The sequence below is a fragment of the Lactuca saligna genome, chromosome 2 (genome assembly GCF_052625555.1).
Source record: "Lactuca saligna cultivar CGN05327 chromosome 2, ASM5262555v1, whole genome shotgun sequence".
Lineage (NCBI taxonomy): Eukaryota > Viridiplantae > Streptophyta > Magnoliopsida > Asterales > Asteraceae > Lactuca > Lactuca saligna.
This window is the reverse complement of record NC_136418.1, coordinates 49,927,196-49,946,978: the sequence shown is the minus strand read 5'-3', so window position 1 is coordinate 49,946,978 and position 19,783 is coordinate 49,927,196. Positions and strand designations below refer to the sequence as shown.

Sequence of the window (19,783 nt, the reverse complement as noted above, 5' to 3'; positions counted from 1 at the left end):
TTGTGTTCATATTCTATTTCCTTGTTAAATTCTATAGTAACGGCCCCATCAGAAGTTTGTATAATACTTTCTATATTATTTTTTATTTGTCTTTCAGTATATCCATCTAGATTCCATTCATAAACATTTTTACCACTGTAACTATTATTAATTTCATATTCTTGTTCCTCGTGTAGGACATCTTGGGGACTTGGTCTTGGATAATAATATAATCTTTGGACAGGCTTTCTAGCAAATTTACTGTCGTAATTATTAATTTTATTTATTTGGGCCTCATCTATGTCCGACTCATCATCCGAGTCTTTATTTATGGTATTAATATGGTTTATTTACTTTCTTACATTTAGGATTCATCGTTTTTAATGGTTTAAAATATATACGATAACATATACATATTACTTCCGATCCTGGTAAATAATTATAACCATGAGTTTTGACATTTAATGTTAATGCTTGAAAAATATTCTTATCAGACAAAGAAAGTTGTAAATTTGGGTAAACATTAAAATATACCGGTCCATGAGACAAACTAGATTCTATTATACCCATTAAAGATTGTTTCCAATTTTTATTTCTAGCGTCCCTAAGAACTGCTAAAAAACTTTCAGGTAATCCTTGTAATGTTAATGGTTTAAAAGCAATTTGCACTAAACCAATATGCAAGTAATTATAAATATGTTTGTATTTATTAATATCTTGTGGAGTTATTAACTGAACTGTCATGTCATCTTCATTCATAGTTAAATTCTCTTCTATAGTTTTAACAGTTTGGATAAAACCTAATTCTTCAAAAGTTCCTAATTCATAAATGAATTTAGGCTTGATACTAGGAATAGTCCATTTATTAAGAAGGTCTAAATTTTTTGGTATTTCATATTCTTTTCCCCATCTGTATGCATAACATATTGGGCTTCCAAGTTTCTGTTGTGTTGACTTCCTTGACCTTGACCACCAGAACCAGATGGAGCCTGGTCAAAGAACTCATCAGGACTCTCCGGCGTGTCGGAAACCGGGTCCGTTCCTGACCCCCCACCTTGCTTCTCCCCGCATGAAGCCACACGCGCATCCTTAGCAGCCGCACGTGCTAGTTTCGCCTTACGGTTATTCAACCAATTCTTGAGCTGCGAGGTAGAAATTTCAGAACCATGAAGACTAAGTTTATCATCCCATAATTGAATTGAGGCAGCTTTCCTCTGCATGTCAGGCTCATTCTGTAAAGCTTGTTCAATCATGGTTACTTGCATGTGATTCATTATGTTGCGTTTCCTTTTTCTCAGCTGTTTTTCCTCACTTGCCAAGCCATTTGAATCCAATCCATTTGTTTCAATGTTTTGACCATCTCCTTCGCTTTCATGAAAAACCCTAGCATTAAAACTTTGAGGCAAATCAATCCGGTGTTCTTGCCTAACTAAAGCATTAGATGGATCTATATTTAACTGGTTCAGTTCTTCCACAACTGAATTGTCAGAAACGCCCTTGTTCTCGTTTCCATGTGGATTTGGAGATCCTTGATTCCCAGCGTTACCCTCTTCGGTTTTGTCGATATTGGATTCTGGAGTAATTAGTGGATCCAGCTGAGAAATGAATACCCTAAACAACTGTACATCATCCTGATTAAGGAATCCAGGAATTAATGATTCTGCATGAACCAATAGGGAATGCAGGTTTTGGCTAATGACAGCAGCCTTTTCAGCTCCAGCATCATTAGAAACTCCATATGGTAAATTACGAATTTCCTTCTGCAAGCACTGCAGGAATGTATTAAGGAAGAGATCCTTCTCCTCTTTACATAAATCCGGAATAAAACAAGTGAGATTTGCTACAACTTTAACAAGTAAAGATGTTCTCTGAAACGCATAAGAAGTCCGAGAAACACGACACGCATTAAAAGTAGATTCCGGAACATCTGATGATGTCAGCACACCCAAAACCCATCCGGCTGCTGCCAACGAATCATAATCAAGAGTTGCATCTTCTTCTGAAAGCCGAGACTCAGAGGAGCACCAACTAGACAGGAACTCCGCATGTGGTAGCAAAAATATTGTTGTCAGAACTTCAGTAAAGTTCATGGTGATGTAAGATCTAAAGTTAGAATCATCAGAGAGAATGTCTGTTAATCGCATTGCATTAAGTTGTAGAAGTCCATGTGGATAGGTTTTATCAGAGAAAGCAGCAAGCCCATTCAGATCTCCACGAAACATTGTCTTCAACAATTCAGGAACCTGGAATATAGTTGACTTTGCTAAAGTCAAACCCGCAGTAGTGCTGGCAGCCACATCCAAGAAAGAGACGCTTTCTACTTCACAAAGATGCAGTAGAATAGACAAGACTTTTGACTTTAGCCTGGAAACAATAGCCATAAGATACGATTCTTCACAGAATGGTAATTTCATGATGTCATGAGCCAATAAAAGTATGCCACCTTCTCCGCATAGTTCCTTATTTTTAACGAGGCGCTCACGAAAGAATCTTTGTTGGCAAAGTGACTGAAGAAATTGAAGTGAAGCTTCACAATGCTGACACAGACGGTTGACTTCAGCAAGATTTGACCGCATGCCAGTATCAGTAAATTGAGACAACCTCACCTGAAGAAACTGAATGTCTATGTGGACAGCAGCAAAAGCTACAGGCAAAAATATATCAACCTTAGGGTGTGCAAGAAGGACTAGTGCAAGTTCATTCCATTGTGAAGAAATAAAGGCTGTTAACAGATACAGACTGCAGGCCAACAGTGCTGAATGCACCAGAGCAAGTTGACTTTCCTTTTTAAAGCTAGCAAGAACAGTGATTAGGTAAAAGATCAAATCAAGCATCTGTTCAGATATTTTCAGATCATCAAGCAAAATCTGTTCAAGTTTGTTGTTGCGGGGTGCAAGATCACACAGGGAATGTAATAGTCGAATACCACCTAACAAGTATCTAAAGAGTTCTTCATCTCTCTTAGAAGACAAAAGTTTTGCAATTAGGTGAATCACAATATTCTTGCTAGGGCTTCCACATCGATCTGATTTGAAGATCCAGTGCTGGTAGTCCATTGAATAGTATCATTGTCTGCATCCCTAATTAACTTGCTAAGCTCTTGAGAACTTAGTGTATGTAACTCTTTGATAGCTAAATTTTCTAGTATCTTCTGCCTTATTTCTGGATCATTTACTTCTTTTAATAAGTCTGCAATATCATTACTAATTACATTTATGGTTAAATCTTCTTTAAATTGAGATTGGATTAGATATAATTGATGATCCATGTTACATGAACATTGTTCTAGATTATCACAATTACATTCAATTTCTTCAGAATCTGAATTAGAATCATAATCTGTTATGTTGATATCAGAATTATTGTCTGAGATTTCCTCTCCGTCTGACGAATTATCTATTAAATTTATTAATTGAAGTTTTATGTCCTCACTTATATCCATATTATTAATTTGTTTCTTTATTTTTTTATTTCTGCATTTATTAGCATAATGACCAGTTTTTACACATGAAAAGCAAGTAGGAGGTTTTTTATTTTCCTTTTTAATAAATTTCTTTTTTATGTGTTTATCTTTTCTATTAAAATCGTTATGTTTTCTCTTATAAAATCTTTTTTTCTGTTGGAATTCTTTTCTCTGTTTCTTCTTATTTTTATAGGTTTCAATTCCGAACTGATCACAAAATCCTCCTAATTGTCTTTTTTCATTAAGATGTTGGGTTTTTATTTGATGGTTGAGTTTTATTTCACTACATAGGGCCAAACCTTCCTGGATACAAGTTCCTATTAATTTTCCATATGTGTAATCTTCGTAAGGAATTGTATTATCTTTTCTTAGTTGGTTTTTAACTCTTTCAGCAAAAAGTTTTGGCAAACCATCTATGAATTTTGATTTCCAATAAACACTATTACAATCATTAAGCTCCATAACTCTACTTAAAAAAGTATCCTTATACCATCGAAAGGACGTAAGAGTTTTACAAAATAATCCATTTAATAAGGTACGAATGTTATCAGAATTATCTGACCATCTTCCTGTAAAATGTTCTATTATGGTACAAGTAAGAGTGTATACCACATTGGGAGTAGTTATTCCATTTTCTGTTTTTACTGTATTAAGAATAGCTTGTTGAGTTTTTTCATCAGCATAATTGTCCCACCAGCCTTTTAATTGGCCAGTGAATCCGGCAATTAGCATGTTAGCTACTTGTTTATCACTATTTCCTGTATTTTTAGCAATTGTGCCATACATTAACATTCTATGAATCATATTATATATTTGTCTTTCAGTATATCCATCTAGATTCCATTCATAAACATTTTTACCACTGTAACTATTACTAATTTCATATTCTTGTTCCTCGTGTAGGAGATCTTGGGGACTTGGTCTTGGATAATAATATAATCTTTGGACAGGCTTTCTAGCAAATTTACTGTCGTAATTATTAATTTTATTTATTTGGGCCTCATCTATGTCTGACTCATCATCCGAGTCTTTATTTATGGTATTAATATGTAGTTTTTTCATTTGTTCTTGTATAATATCTAGCATATAATCGTAGTTTTTTAATTTATAACCAGTAATATTTGGTGGTGGTTGAATAGTAGCGTTTATTTGTTTTTCTTTCTCTTTTCTTTTTATTATTATCTCTTTCTGACTATTTATTTTTTCTATTTTTTATGTAAATCCATTAATTGTTCTCCTATTATTATAGAATATAAATTATGGAAATTTAATTGTTGGATCATACTATTAATATGATTTATATCTACAGTAGGAGTCTTTTCTTCAAAAAGTTTTTGATAAGCTGAAAATTTTATGGTAACGTTGTTATTTGTAATTGTAAAAGGGATTTGAGGTGGAAATATGCTTGTTATTATCTTGTCTCCTGATAGAGTATAATCTCTTTCTATGTTGTGAATATCATGTAGAAAAGTATAAGTAAACCAAGGAATAAAATGTATAATCTGATTTATAGAGGATAAATGTTCATAAAATGTATTTTGTATCTCTTGTAACTCCTCTTTAGAATAATTTTTAAATAACCAATCCTTAAAAAATGTCCATTTAGTTGAATAAAATTCTTCTGAAATAATTTTTCTTGCCTGTGAACCAGGGCTAAAATCTATTTTTTCATCTAAATCCATTAAACTGTAAAATTCATTTCAGAAGGAGTAGATGCCTCCGCCTCATACGCAATATCATCATGTATATTTAGATTATTTATTTTTCTGATATCAACAGAAGCACGAGTAGAGGGGACTTATACATTATAATCTAATGGTGATATGTATGAATGTGAAGATCTTGCCGATCTTGTTCGTTTTATTAGGTTGTGTTCATATTCTATTTCCTTGTTAAATTCTATAGTAACGGCCCCATCAGAAGTTTGTATAATACTTTCTATATTATTATTTATTAAAGGCGTGGGTGGTATATTATCTTCTAAAATCCAGTGTTGGGGAAATTTTATTTCATCCCATTTTATGGCTTTTCTAGTTGTAATTTTTGACATATCGAAATTACTTTCTATTAAAATTGTTTCATTTATAGGTTTATTTACTTTCTTACATTTAGGATTCATCGTTTTTAATGGTTTAAAATATATACGATAACATATACATATTACTTCCGATCCTGGTAAATAATTATAACCATGAGTTTTGACATTTAATGTTAATGCTTGAAAAATATTCTTATCAGACAAAGAAAGTTGTAAATTTGGGTAAACATTAAAATATACCGGTCCATGAGACAAACTAGATTCTATTATACCTATTAAAGATTGTTTCCAATTTTTATTTCTAGCGTCCCTAAGAACTGTATTTCATGGCTCTGATACCACATGTCATGCAGGACCATAACGATATGAGTAAAATTTAAAGACCAAACAAAATAAAATAAGAAAATTTTAAAATATTTAGAAGAGTCAGGCGGGCTAGGCGAGTCAATGAGTAAGACGCCCTAAAACAACACCGTGGTTATAAAAGCAGGGCTAAAACACGACTTTGCCTTTTTCTCCGGACTCTTTTTTTTTTTTTTTTTTTTTTTTTTTTTTTTTTTTTTACCACATGTCATGCAGGACCATAACGATATGAGTAAAATTTAAAGACCAAACAAAATAAAATAAGAAAATTTTAAAATATTTAGAAGAGTCAGGCGGGCTAGGCGAGTCAATGAGTAAAACGCCCTAAAACAACACCGTGGTTATAAAAGCTGGGCTAAAACACGACATTGCCTTTTTTCTGGACTTTTTTTTTTCATTTAAAACTATTTATTGCAGAAGGATTTTTTACAAGAGTAGATTACAAGTGAGAAATATAGAAATGGCTCCAGGCCTGTCTCAAACATAAGAGAGAGGCTACTTAAATAGATCCGGAGGCCACAAAAAAACAAACAAAACCTAAATTATTACATTTAGCATTGGCAAACAACATTTAGAAAAGTAGAACTAACTCTTTGTTTGATTCCCTTGCTTTAATAATATCTGACGAATATTATTCTTTGTCTTCAATAATTTTGGAAGAATATCATCCTCTTTTATTTTGGTCCATCCACCTGTCACCTTGAGTCTATTGTGGTGCTGTCCTTTTTGTCTTGGAAAGATTCTTTATTTGAGTGATTGATTCCTCAATCATGTCAATCATGCAATCAATGGGGAGGTCTTCTTCTGGAAATCCTTCATCATCTGGCTGGGATTCTCCCGCTAAAAATTGTGTTTGGCTGTGGTTATCAACTGACATATTATCTGAAATATCTTCACTTGAACCTTCATCTTTTGCATTTTCATGTTTTGTAAACCTTTTAAGGTTTTCTTTTAATTCAGAACAGTATAACCTGAATGACTTGATTATTTCTTCTTTAGTTAGATTGACCTTTTGAGAAGTTGAGGGGGCTGCTTCTGTCGAGGAGGCTATTTCCGAGAATTTTTTCTGGTCTTGGCATTAAAAATTTTTGTTTCTGGATTTTTATGAAGCATTTTAGGCCAGAATTTAGTAAAATATGACCTTTGTAGAGAAGGAAATTTGGAGGGAGTATAATCCACATGTGGGGACCATTTCCAAATCCACGGAATAGAAAATTCCATCAAAAAATGCATGGAAGATATTGCTTCCAACCCTTCTGATTTCAAAGGAACGACTTGGTTTTGGTATCTAAGAGAGACGGGTAACCATTCCCCATATAATTTTCTAAATGGTTCCTCAGGGAGAATATCTATACTTGGGCCATATGAGATCCACCAATTACTGAACCAATTTGGTATATCTTTACTTTGGTTATAAACCTTTTCACATACTTTAAAGAACCAAGTATGTTTTCTTTGAGGGTTCTCATATAGGAAGGCTTTATGAAAGCTTTCAATATAATCCCAGTATGTAAATTTCATTGGTATCTTCGAAGGAGGGAGTATAAACTCTTTTTCTTTAAGGGTACTCAATCCCCATTCCTCAGGTGATATGATCTTTTTGATAATGGCTTTGCTAAAATTGTAAACACTGGTATTACCTCCGGATGTAAAATGAGAAAATTCAACTGATCCAGTTATTTTCAAAATATTCTCATAATATAATCTTTGTTTATAAGAATATCCAGCGTATGTTGCTGTATCCAAGTATCTTGTCATTAAAAACCATGGATCATCATTATTTTCAAAATAAAGCATTATATCTTTATGTTCTAAGATAATAATAGTATCTCTATGAGATGATTCCTTATATTCAAAATTATCGTTGATGGTTTCACCATCTGTGATCATTTGGGCGAAGCTAGGAATATTTTCCTTTTTTGATTCTAAAAATGCTTTAAACTCCTCATATAATGGGCTTCCGGGAATTGGAAGAGACTGATTATCTGCTTGTGACGAATTTCCAGTTCTATAAGAACTGCTTGAAGCCGCAGGATTTCCTCGGCCTCTACCATAACCACCCCTGTATGAAGGATGTCCTCTTCCTCGATTGGAATTCATCCTGCAAATTAGCATGTAGTTTCTGAGATTTTCTTATGAAGATATTTGAACATAATGTTATATCGTTTCATGTCAGTTCTTGTTATTGGTCTATCTTTATCTTTTTTACTTCGTTTGATAAATGATTCTAAGACCCTGATATGTTTACAATGAATATTATTCTTTACTTGTAATCTTGAGTCACCCATAAGAAATTTACCTGAAAATGTCAATTTAAGAGTAATATAAGTTTGTTCTCAAGATTTTTGAGCTGAATTCTTAAACCAATTAATCTTAAATTTATTACTGTTCTCCTGAAATATGGTTCATTTGTTAAGTTGGTTAATTCAATTTCCGCTTTATTAATTAAATTTTTTGTATTAATGATATCATAAGATAACTGTCTTAGTTGGCTATAACTCATTCAGAAATTCTCTAGTTAAAAAATCGGGAAGACTATTATCACTTCCTTTTTTGTATTGAATTTCAAAATCAAAACATGCTAATGTAGCTTGCCATCTGGTAAACATTTGTTTAGAAACATCATGTTTGAAGTCTTTATTAAACATGAATTTAGCTGCCTGACAATCTGTTTTTATAATGAAATGTTGATTATATAAATCATCTTGAAATTTAAGAATACATTTTACTAATGCTAAAATTTCTTTAGCAGTAGTAGAATAATTCTTTTGACTAGGAGTCCACTTTCCAGAATGAAACCTGACTAAAAATTCATGCTTATTGTTAGGGTGAATTTGTTTTAAAATTCCTCCAAACCCTATTTCAGAGGCATCTGTTTCAACTATCTTTTCCCAATTAGGATTAGCCAAAGATAAGCATGGTAGATTTTTAACTTTGTCTTTTATTCTTTTAACCGCTTGGGTATGATTACTAGTCCAAGCACCAGGGTTCTTTTTTAACCTGTCATAAAGAATTGCACTATCGGTTGATAAATATTTATAAAAAGGTGATATATAATTCAGGCTACCTAAAAATCTTTGTAGCTGAGTCTTATCTTTTATTTCATCTGGGAATTTTGCAGCAAAATCTATACTTCTTTGTATAGGGATGAGTTGTCCCTTTTCAATATTATGACCCAAAAATCTTACCTTTGTTTGAAATAACGACATTTTAGATTGTGATATTACCAGACCATTATTTATTATTATTTTTTCAAAAGTATGCAGATGATCAAAATGTTCTTGGATATTTTTTGAGAATACTAGAATATCATCTATATAAACAATAATAAAATTGCTATAAGGATTAAATATATCATTCATTATATTTTGAAATTCCGAAGGGGCATTTTTTAGGCCGAATGGCATAACATTCCATTCGTATTGTTCAAAAGGAACATTAAAGGCCGTTTTATATCTATCCTTGGTATCAATTTGAATTTGCCAATACCCTGATTTTAAGTCAAACTTTGAGAATATTAAAGAGTCATGTAAACGATGTAATAAATCCTTTTTATTAGGAATAGGATAAGTGGCTTATAATTGATAACAAGTCTTGGTACTCCCCTTTCTTGTTCTGAATGTTTGTTAACATAAAACGCGGTACACGACCATGGAGATTTAGAAGGTTGTATTAAATTTTTATCTAATAAGGAAGTTATTTCTTTTTTACATATATTCAAATATTCAAAATTCATTTGACATGGTCTTGCCTTGGTAGGAATTTGTTTTTCATTGAAACCTTCCTCATAGGGAAGCATAACTATATGTTTTTTTCTTTCCCAAAAAGCATTGGGATGGTCATTACAAATGTTTAAGGAAAATTGGTTTGTTAAAAGTTTAATTTTTTCCTGTAATTTAGGTTGTTCTAACTGTTCATCTATTTGAACCGTTCTAATTTCTTCTTTAAGAAAGTTTATTTGGTTTTTCTTTAAATTTAACTCATTGATCCAGATAGAGTAAGGGTCAGAGACAAAATTTAATATAACAGGTTTATTCTTATAGGATCCTACAATTTTATTTTTATCAATAGTTAGAGGTAATATCATTTCCAAAAAGGGATTTCCTAGAATCATTGTATTACTAGTCATATTTTTAATTATAGTGAAATTAATAGGTATGCAGACATTTTCTGTACAAATTTTTGCGTCTGTTAGTTTATATCTAATATCTAATTTGGAACCTGATACTTCTCTTAACGTATGTGTTGATTTTTGAAAATATTTTGTAGGTATTAATCCTTCTCTTATGCAATTTAGATATGCTCCGCTGTCTATTAGGGCAACAAAATTCCTTTGATAGTTGTAAGTAATAAATAGATTAATTGTAACATGCCATTTTCTAGATATTACTAGTTCCATTGATTGAAGAAAATTATTATCAGTATTATTGCTAGCACTAGCATCCTGGTTACTTTGTAATTTTTCTAATTTATCAATTCTTTGATTATTTATTAATTGATCCTTTTTTATTTTGGATATATCCTGTTTTAAAGATTGAATTTCATCTTGTAAGTCCTGTACTGTAGGTATATTAGTAGAATTTTTATTTCTTCTTTCTCTTAACATATTATGTACATTTTTCATTGAATAAATTCCTTCTTCTTTTATATTATGTTCCTTGATAGTTAAACTTTCTAATATCTTCTGCCTTATTTCTGGATCATTTACTTCTTTTAATAAGTCTGCAATATCATTACTAATTACATTTATGGTTAAATCTTCTTTAAATTGAGATTGGATTAGATATAATTGATGATCCATGTTACATGAACATTGTTCTAGATTATCACAATTACATTCAATTTCTTCAGAATCTGAATTAGAATCATAATCTGTTATGTTGATATCAGAATTATTGTCTGAGATTTCCCCTCCGTCTGACGAATTATCTATTAAATTTATTAATTGAAGTTTTATGTTCTCACTTATATCCATATTATTAATTTGTTTCTTTATTTTTTTATTTTTGCATTTATTAGCATAATGCCCAGTTTTTCCACATGAAAAGCAAGTAGGAGGTTTTTTATTTTCCTTTTTAATAAATTTCTTTTTTATGTGTTTATCTTTTCTATTAAAATCGTTATGTTTTCTCTTATAAAATCTTTTTTTCTGTTGGAATTCTTTTCTCTGTTTCTTCTTATTTTTACTGGTTTCTATTCCGAACTGATCACAAAATTCTCCTAATTGTCTTTTTTCATTAAGATGTTGGGTTTTTATTTGATGGTTGAGTTTTATTTCACTACATAGGGCCAAACCTTCCTGGATACAAGTTCCTATTAATTTTCCATATGTGTAATCTTCGTAAGGAATTGTATTATCTTTTCTTAGTTGGTTTTTAACTCTTTCAGCAAAAAGATTTGGCAAACCATCTATGAATTTTGATTTCCAATAAACACTATTATAATCATTAAGCTCCATAACTCTACTTAAAAAAGTATCCTTATACCATCGAAAGGACGTAAGAGTTTTACAAAATAATCCATTTAATAAGGTACGAATGTTTTCAGAATTATCTGACCATCTTCCTGTAAAATGTTCTATTATGGTACAAGTAAGAGTGTATACCACATTGGGAGTAGTTATTCCATTTTCTGTTTTTACTGTATTGAGAATAGCTTGTTGAGTTTTTTCATCAACATAATTGTCCCACCAGCCTTTTAATTGGCCAGTGAATCCGACAATTAGCATTTTAGCTACTTGTTTATCACTATTTCCTGTATTTTTAGCAATTGTGCTATACATTAACATTCTATGAATCATATTATATATTTGTCTTTCAGGTAATCCTTGTAATGTTAATGGTTTAAAAGCAATTTGCACTAAACCAATATGCAAGTAATTATAAATATGTTTGTATTTATTAATATCTTGTGGAGTTATTAACCGAACTGTCATGTCATCTTCATTCATAGTTAAATTCTCTTCTGTAGTTTTAACAGTTTGGATAAAACCTAATTCTTCAAAAGTTCCTAATTCATAAATGAATTTAGGTTTGATACTAGGAATAGTCCATTTATTAAGAAGGTCTAAATTTTTTGGTATTTCATATTCTTTTCTCCATCTGTATGGATAACATATTGGGCTTCCAAGTTTCTGTTGTGTTGACTTCCTTGACCTTGACCACCAGAACCAGATGGAGCCAGGTCAAAGAACTCATCAGGATTCTCCAGCGTGTCGGAAACCGGGTCCGTTCCTGACCCCCCACCTTGCTTCTCCCCGCTTGAAGCCACACACGCATCCTTAGCAGCCGCACGTGCTAGTTTCGCCTTACGGTTATTCAACCAATTCTTGAGCTGCGAGGCAGAAATTTCAGAACCATGAAGACTAAGTTTATCAGCCCATATTTGAATTGAGGCAGCTTTCCTCTGCATGTCAGGCTCATTCTGTAAAGCTTGTTCAATCATGGTTACTTGCATGTGATTCATTATGTTGTGTTTCCTTTTGCTCAGCTATTTTTCCTCACTTGCCATGCCATTTGAATCCAATCCATTTGTTTCAATGTTTTGACCATCTCCTTCGCTTTCATGAAAAACCCTAGCATTAAAACTTTGAGGCAAATCAATCCGGTGTTCTTGCCTAACTAAAGCATTAGATGGATCTATATTTAACTGGTTCAGTTCTTCCACAACTGAATTGTCAGAAACGCCCTTGTCTCGTTTCCATGTGGATTTGGAGATCCTTGATTCCCAGCGTTACCCTCTTCGGTTTTGTCGATATTGGATTCTGGAGTAATTAGTGGATCCAGCTGAGAAATGAATACCCTAAACAGCTGTACATCATCCTGATTAAGGAATCCAGGAATTAATGATTTTGCATGAACCAATAGGGAACGCAGGTTTTGGCTAATGACATCAGCCTTTTTAGCTCCAGCATCATTAGAAACTCCATATGGTAAATTAGGAATTTCTTTCTGCAAGCACTGCAGGAATGTATTAAGGAAGAGATCCTTCTCCTCTTTACATAAATCCGGAATAAAACAAGTGAGATTTGCTACAACTTTAACAAGTAAAGATGTTCTCTGAAACGCATAAGAAGTCCGAGAAACACGACACGCATTAAAAGTAGATTCCGGAACATCTGATGATGTCAGCACACCCAAAACCCATCCGGCTGCTGCCAACGAATCATAATCCAGAGTTGCATCTTCTTCTGAAAGCCGAGACTCAGAGGAGCACCAACTAGACAGGAACTCCGCATGTGGTAGCAAAAATATTGTTGTCAGAACTTCAGTAAAGTTCATGGTGATGTAAGATCTAAAGTTAGAATCATCAGAGAGAATGTCTGTTAATCGCATTGCATTAAGTTACAGAAGTCCACGTGGATAGGTTTTGTCAGAGAAAGCAGAAAGCCCATTCAGATCTCCACGAAACATTGTCTTCAACAATTCAAGAACCTGGAATATAGTTGACTTTGCTAAAGTCAAACCCGCAGTAGTGCTGGCAGCCACATCCAAGAAAGAGACGCTTTCTACTTCACAAAGATGCAGTAGAATAGACAAGACTTTTGACTTTAGCCTGGAAACAACAACCATAAGATACGATTCTTCACAGAATGGTAATTTCATGATGTCATGAGCCAACAAAAGTATGCCACCTTCTCCGCATAGTTCCTTATTTTTAACGAGGCCCTCACGAAAGAATCTTTGTTGGCAAAGTGACTGAAGAAATTGAAGTGAAGCTTCACAATGCTGACACAGACGGTTGACTTCAGCAAGATTTGACCGCATGCCAGTATCAGTAAACTGAGACAACCTCACTTGAAGAAACTGAATGTCTATGTGGACAGCAACAAAAGCTACAGGCAAAAATATATCAACCTTAGGGTGTGCAAGAAGGACTAGTGCAAGTTCATTCCATTGTGAAGAAATAAAGGCTGTTAACAGATACAGACTGCAGGCCAACAGTGCTGAATGCACCAGAGCAAGTTGACTTTCCTTTTTAAAGCTAGCAAGAACAGTGATTAGGTAAAAGATCAAATCAAGCATCTGTTCAGATATTTTGAGATCATCAAGCAAAATCTGTTCAAGTTTGTTGTTGCGGGGTGCAAGATCACACAGGGAATGTAATAGTCGAATACCACCTAACAAGTATCTGAAGAGTTCTTCATCTCTCTTAGAAGACAAAAGTTTTGCAATTAGGTGAATCACAAAATTTCTTGCTAGGGCTTCCACATCGATCTGATTTGAAGATCCAGTGCTGGTAGTCCATTGAATAGTATCATTGTCTGCATCCCTAATTAACTTGCTAAGCTCTTGAGAACTTAGTGTATGTAACTCTTTGATAGCTAAATTTTCTAGTATCTTCTGCCTTATTTCTGGATCATTTACTTCTTTTAATAAGTCTGCAATATCATTACTAATTACATTTATGGTTAAATCTTCTTTAAATTGAGATTGGATTAGATATAATTGATGATCCATGTTACATGAACATTGTTCTAGATTATCACAATTACATTCAATTTCTTCAGAATTTGAATTAGAATCATAATCTGTTATGTTGATATCAGAATTATTGTCTGAGATTTCCTCTCCGTCTGACGAATTATCTATTAAATTTATTAATTGAAGTTTTATGTCCTCACTTATATCCATATTATTAATTTGTTTCTTTATTTTTTTATTTCTGCATTTATTAGCATAATGACCAGTTTTTCCACATGAAAAGCAAGTAGGAGGTTTTTTATTTTCCTTTTTAATAAATTTCTTTTTTATGTGTTTATCTTTTCTATTAAAATCGTTATGTTTTCTCTTATAAAATCTTTTTTTCTGTTGGAATTCTTTTCTCTGTTTCTTCTTATTTTTACTGGTTTCTATTCCGAACTGATCACAAAATTCTCCTAATTGTCTTTTTTCATTAAGATGTTGGGTTTTTATTTGATGGTTGAGTTTTATTTCACTACATAGGGCCAAACCTTCCTGGATACAAGTTCCTATTAATTTTCCATATGTGTAATCTTCGTAAGGAATTGTATTATCTATTCTTAGTTGGTTTTTAACTCTTTCAGCAAAAAGATTTGGCAAACCATCTATGAATTTTGATTTCCAATAAACACTATTACAATCATTAAGCTCCATAACTCTACTTAAAAAAGTATCCTTATACCATCGAGAGGACGTAAGAGTTTTACAAAATAATCCATTTAATAAGGTACGAATGTTTTCAGAATTATCTGACCATCTTCCTGTAAAATGTTCTATTATGGTACAAGTAAGAGTGTATACCTCATTGGGAGTAGTTGTTCCATTTTCTGTTTTTACTGTATTAAGAATAGCTTGTTGAGTTTTTTCATCAACATAATTGTCCCACCAGCCTTTTAATTGGCCAGTGAATCCGGCAATTAGCATGTTAGCTACTTGTTTATCACTATTGCCTGTATTTTTAGCAATTGTGCTATACATTAACATTCTATGAATCATATTATATATTTGTCTTTCAGTATATCCATCTAGATTCCATTCATAAACATTTTTACCACTGTAACTATTATTAATTTCATATTCTTGTTCCTCGTGTAGGACATCTTGGGGACTTGGTCTTGGATAATAATATAATCTTTTGACATGCTTTCTAGCAAATTTACTGTCGTAATTATTAATTTTATTTATTTGGGCCTCATCTATGTCTGACTCATCATCCGAGTCTTTATTTATGGTATTAATATGTAGTTTTTTCATTTGTTCTTGTATAATATCTAGCATATAATCGTAGTTTTTTAATTTATAACCAGTAATATTTGGTGGTGGTTGAATAGTAGCGTTTATTTGTTTTTCTTTCTCTTTTCTTTTTATTATTATCTCTTTCTGACTATTTATTTTTTCTATTTTTTTATGTAAATCCATTAATTGTTCTCCTATTATTATAGAATATAAATTATGGAAATTTAATTGTTGGATCATACTATTAATATGATTTATATCTACAGTAGGAGTCTTTTCTACAAAAAGTTTTTGATAAGCTGAAAATTTTATGGTAACGTTGTTATTTGTAATTGTAAAAGGGATTTGAGGTGGAAATATGCTTGTTATTATCTTGTCTCCTGATAGAGTATAATCTCTTTCTATGTTGTGAATATCATGTAGAAAAGTATAAGTAAACCAAGGAATAAAATGTATAATCTGATTTATAGAGGATAAATGTTCATAAAATGTATTTTGTATCTCTTGTAACTCCTCTTTAGAATAATTTTTAAATAACCAATCTTTAAAAAATGTCCATTTAGTTGAATAAAATTCTTCTGAAATAATTTTTCTTGCCTGAGAACCAGGGCTAAAATCTATTTTTTCGTCTAAATCCATTAAACTGTAAAATTCATTTTAGAAGGAGTAGATGCCTCCACCTCATACACAATATCATCATGTATATTTACATTATTTATTTTTCTGATATCAACAGAAGCACGAGTAGAGGGGACTTCTACATTATAATCTAATGGTGATATGTATGAATGTGAAGATCTTGCCGATCTTGTTCGTTTTATTAGGTTGTGTTCATATTCTATTTCCTTGTTAAATTCTATAGTAACGGCCCCATCAGAAGTTTGTATAATACTTTCTATATTATTATTTATTAAAGGCGTGGGTGTTATATTATCTTCTAAAATCCAGTGTTGGGGAAATTTTATTTCATCCCATTTTATGGCTTTTCTAGTTGTAATTTTTGACATATAGAAATTACTTTCTATTAAAATTGTTTCATTTATAGGTTTATTTACTTTCTTACATTTAGTATTCATCGTTTTTAATGGTTTAAAATATATACGATAACATATACATATTACTTCCGATCCTGGTAAATAATTATAACCATGAGTTTTGACATTTAATGTTAATGCTTGAAAAATATTCTTATCAGACAAAGAAAGTTGTAAATTTGGGTAAACATTAAAATATACCGGTCCAGGAGACAAACTAGATTCTATTATACCTATTAAAGATTGTTTCCAATTTTTATTTCTAGCGTCCCTAAGAACTGTATTTCATGGCTCTGATACCACATGTCATGCAGAACCTTAACGATATGAGTAAAATTTAAAGACCAAACAAAATAAAATAAGAAAATTTTAAAATATTTAGAAGAGTTAGGCGGGCTAGGCGAGTCAATGAGTAAAACGCCCTAAAACAACACCGTGGTTATAAAAGCAGGGCTAAAACACGACTTTGCCTTTTTCTCCGGGCTCTTTTTTTTTTTTTTTACCACATGTCATGCAGGACCATAACGATATGAGTAAAATTTAAAGTCCAAACAAAATAAAATAATAAAATTTTAAAATATTTAGAAGAGTCAGGCGGGCTAGGCGAGTCAATGAGTAAAACGCCCTAAAACAACACCGTGGTTATAAAAGCTGGGCTAAAACACGACTTTGCCTTTTTTCCGGACTTTTTTTTTTTTTTTTTTTTTCATTTAAAACTATTTATTGCAGAAGGATTTTTTACAAGAGTAGACTACAAGAGAGAAATATAGAAATGGCTCCAGGCCTGTCTCAAACATAAGAGAGAGGCTACTTAAATAGATCAGGAGGCCACAAAAAAAACAAACGAAACCTAAATTATTACATTTAGCATTGGCAAACAGCTTTTAGAAAAGTAGAAATGACTCTTTGTTTGATTCCCTTGCTTTAATAATATCTGACGAATATTATTCTTTGTCTTCAATAATTTTGGAAGAATATCATCCTCTTTTATTTTGGTCCATCCACCTGTCACCTTGAGTCTATTGTGGTGCTATCCTTTTTGTCTTGGAAAGATTCTTTCTTTGAGTGATTGATTCCTCAATCATGTCAATCATGCAATCAATGGGGAGGTCTTCTTCTGGAAATCCTTCATCATCTGGCTGGGATTCTCCCGCTAAAAACTGTCTTTGGCTGTGGTTATCAACTAACATATTATCTGAAATATCTTCACTTGAACCTTCATCTTTTGCATTTTCATGTTTTGTAAACCTTTTAAGGTTTTCTTTTAATTCAGAACAGTATAACCTGAATGACTTGATTATTTCTTCTTTAGTTAGATTGACCTTTTGAGAAGTTGAGGGGGCTGCTTCTGTCGAGGAGGCTATTTCCGAGAATTTTTTCTGGTCTTGGTATTTCTTAATTTGCTGATTGATATGATCAATTGTTTCCTGTGCATTAAGAATTTTTGTTTCTGGATTTTTATGAAGCATTTTAGGCCAGAATTTAGTAAAATATGACCTTTGTAGAGAAGGAAATTTGGAGGGAGTATAATCCACATGTGGGGACCATTTCCAAATCCACGGAATAGAAAATTCCATGAAAAAATGCATGGAAGATATTGCTTCCAACCCTTCTGATTTCAAAGGAACGGCTTGGTTTTGGTATCTAGGAGAGACGGGTAACCATTCCCCATATAATTTTCTAAATGGTTCCTCAGGGAGAATATCTATACTTGGGCCATATGAGATCCACCAATTACTGAACCAATTTGGTATATCTTTACTTTGGTTATAAACCTTTTCACATACTTTAAAGAACCAAGTATGTTTTCTTTGAGGGTTCTCATATAGGAAGGCTTTATGAAAGCTTTCAATATAATCCCAGTATGTAAATTTCATTGGTATCTTCGAAGGAGGGAGTATAAACTCTTTTTCTTTAAGGGTACTCAATCCCCATTCCTCAGGTGATATGATCTTTTTGATAATGGCTTTGCTAAAATTGTAAACACTGGTATTACCTCCGGATGTAAAATGAGAAAATTCAACTGATCCAGTTATTTTCAAAATATTCTCATAATATAATCTTTGTTTATAAGAATATCCAGCGTATGTTGCTGTATCCAAGTATCTTGTCATTAAAAACCATGGATCATCATTATTTTCAAAATAAAGCATTATATCTTTATGTTCTAAGATAATAATAGTATCTCTATGAGATGATTCCTTATATTCAAAATTATCGTTGATGGTTTCACCATCTGTGATCATTTGGGCGAAGCTAGGAATATTTTCCTTTTTTGATTCTAAAAATGCTTTAAACTCCTCATATAATGGGCTTCCGGGAATTGGAAGAGACTGATTATCTGCTTGTGACGAATTTCCAGTTCTATAAGAACTGCTTGAAGCCGCAGGATTTCCTCGGCCTCTACCATAACCACCCCTGTATGAAGGATGACCTCTTCCTCGATTGGAATTCATCCTGCAAATTAGCATGTAGTTTCTGAGATTTTCTTATGAAGATATTTGAACATAATGTTATATCGTTTCATGTCAGTTCTTGTTATTGGTCCATCTTTATCTTTTTTACATTGTTTGATAAACGATTCTAAGACCCTGATATGTTTACAATGAATATTATTCTTTACTTGTAATCTTGAGTCACCCATAAGAAATTTACCTGAAAATGTCAATTTAAGAGTAATATAAGTTTGTTCTCAAGATTTTTGAGCTGAATTCTTAAACCAATTAATCTTAAATTTATTACTGTTCTCCTGAAATATGGTTCATTTGTTAAGTTGGTTAATTCAATTTCCGCTTTATTAATTAAATTTTTTGTATTAATGATATCATAAGATAACTGTCTTAGTTGGCTATAACTCATTCAGAAATTCTCTAGTTAAAAAATCGGGAAGACTATTATCACTTCCTTTTTTGTATTGAATTTCAAAATCAAAACATGCTAATGTAGCTTGCCATCTGGTAAACATTTGTTTAGAAACATCATGTTTGAAGTCTTTATTAAACATGAATTTAGCTGCCTGACAATCTGTTTTTATAATGAAATGTTGATTATATAAATCATCTTGAAATTTAAGAATACATTTTACTAATGCTAAAATTTCTTTAGCAGTAGTAGAATAATTCTTTTGACTAGGAGTCCACTTTCCAGAATGAAACCTGACTAAAAATTCATGCTTATTGTTAGGGTGAATTTGATTTAAAATTCCACC

The 19,783-nt window shown here is 32.1% G+C and overlaps 2 pseudogenes; both read right to left on the bottom strand.

The window, feature by feature from the left end:
- Window positions 1-854: 854 nt before the first annotated feature.
- Window positions 855-4,228, bottom strand: LOC145029697 (nodulin homeobox-like; annotated as a pseudogene).
- A 7,681-nt stretch (window positions 4,229-11,909) lies between these two features.
- Window positions 11,910-15,283, bottom strand: LOC145029696 (nodulin homeobox-like; annotated as a pseudogene).
- Window positions 15,284-19,783: the final 4,500 nt, after the last annotated feature.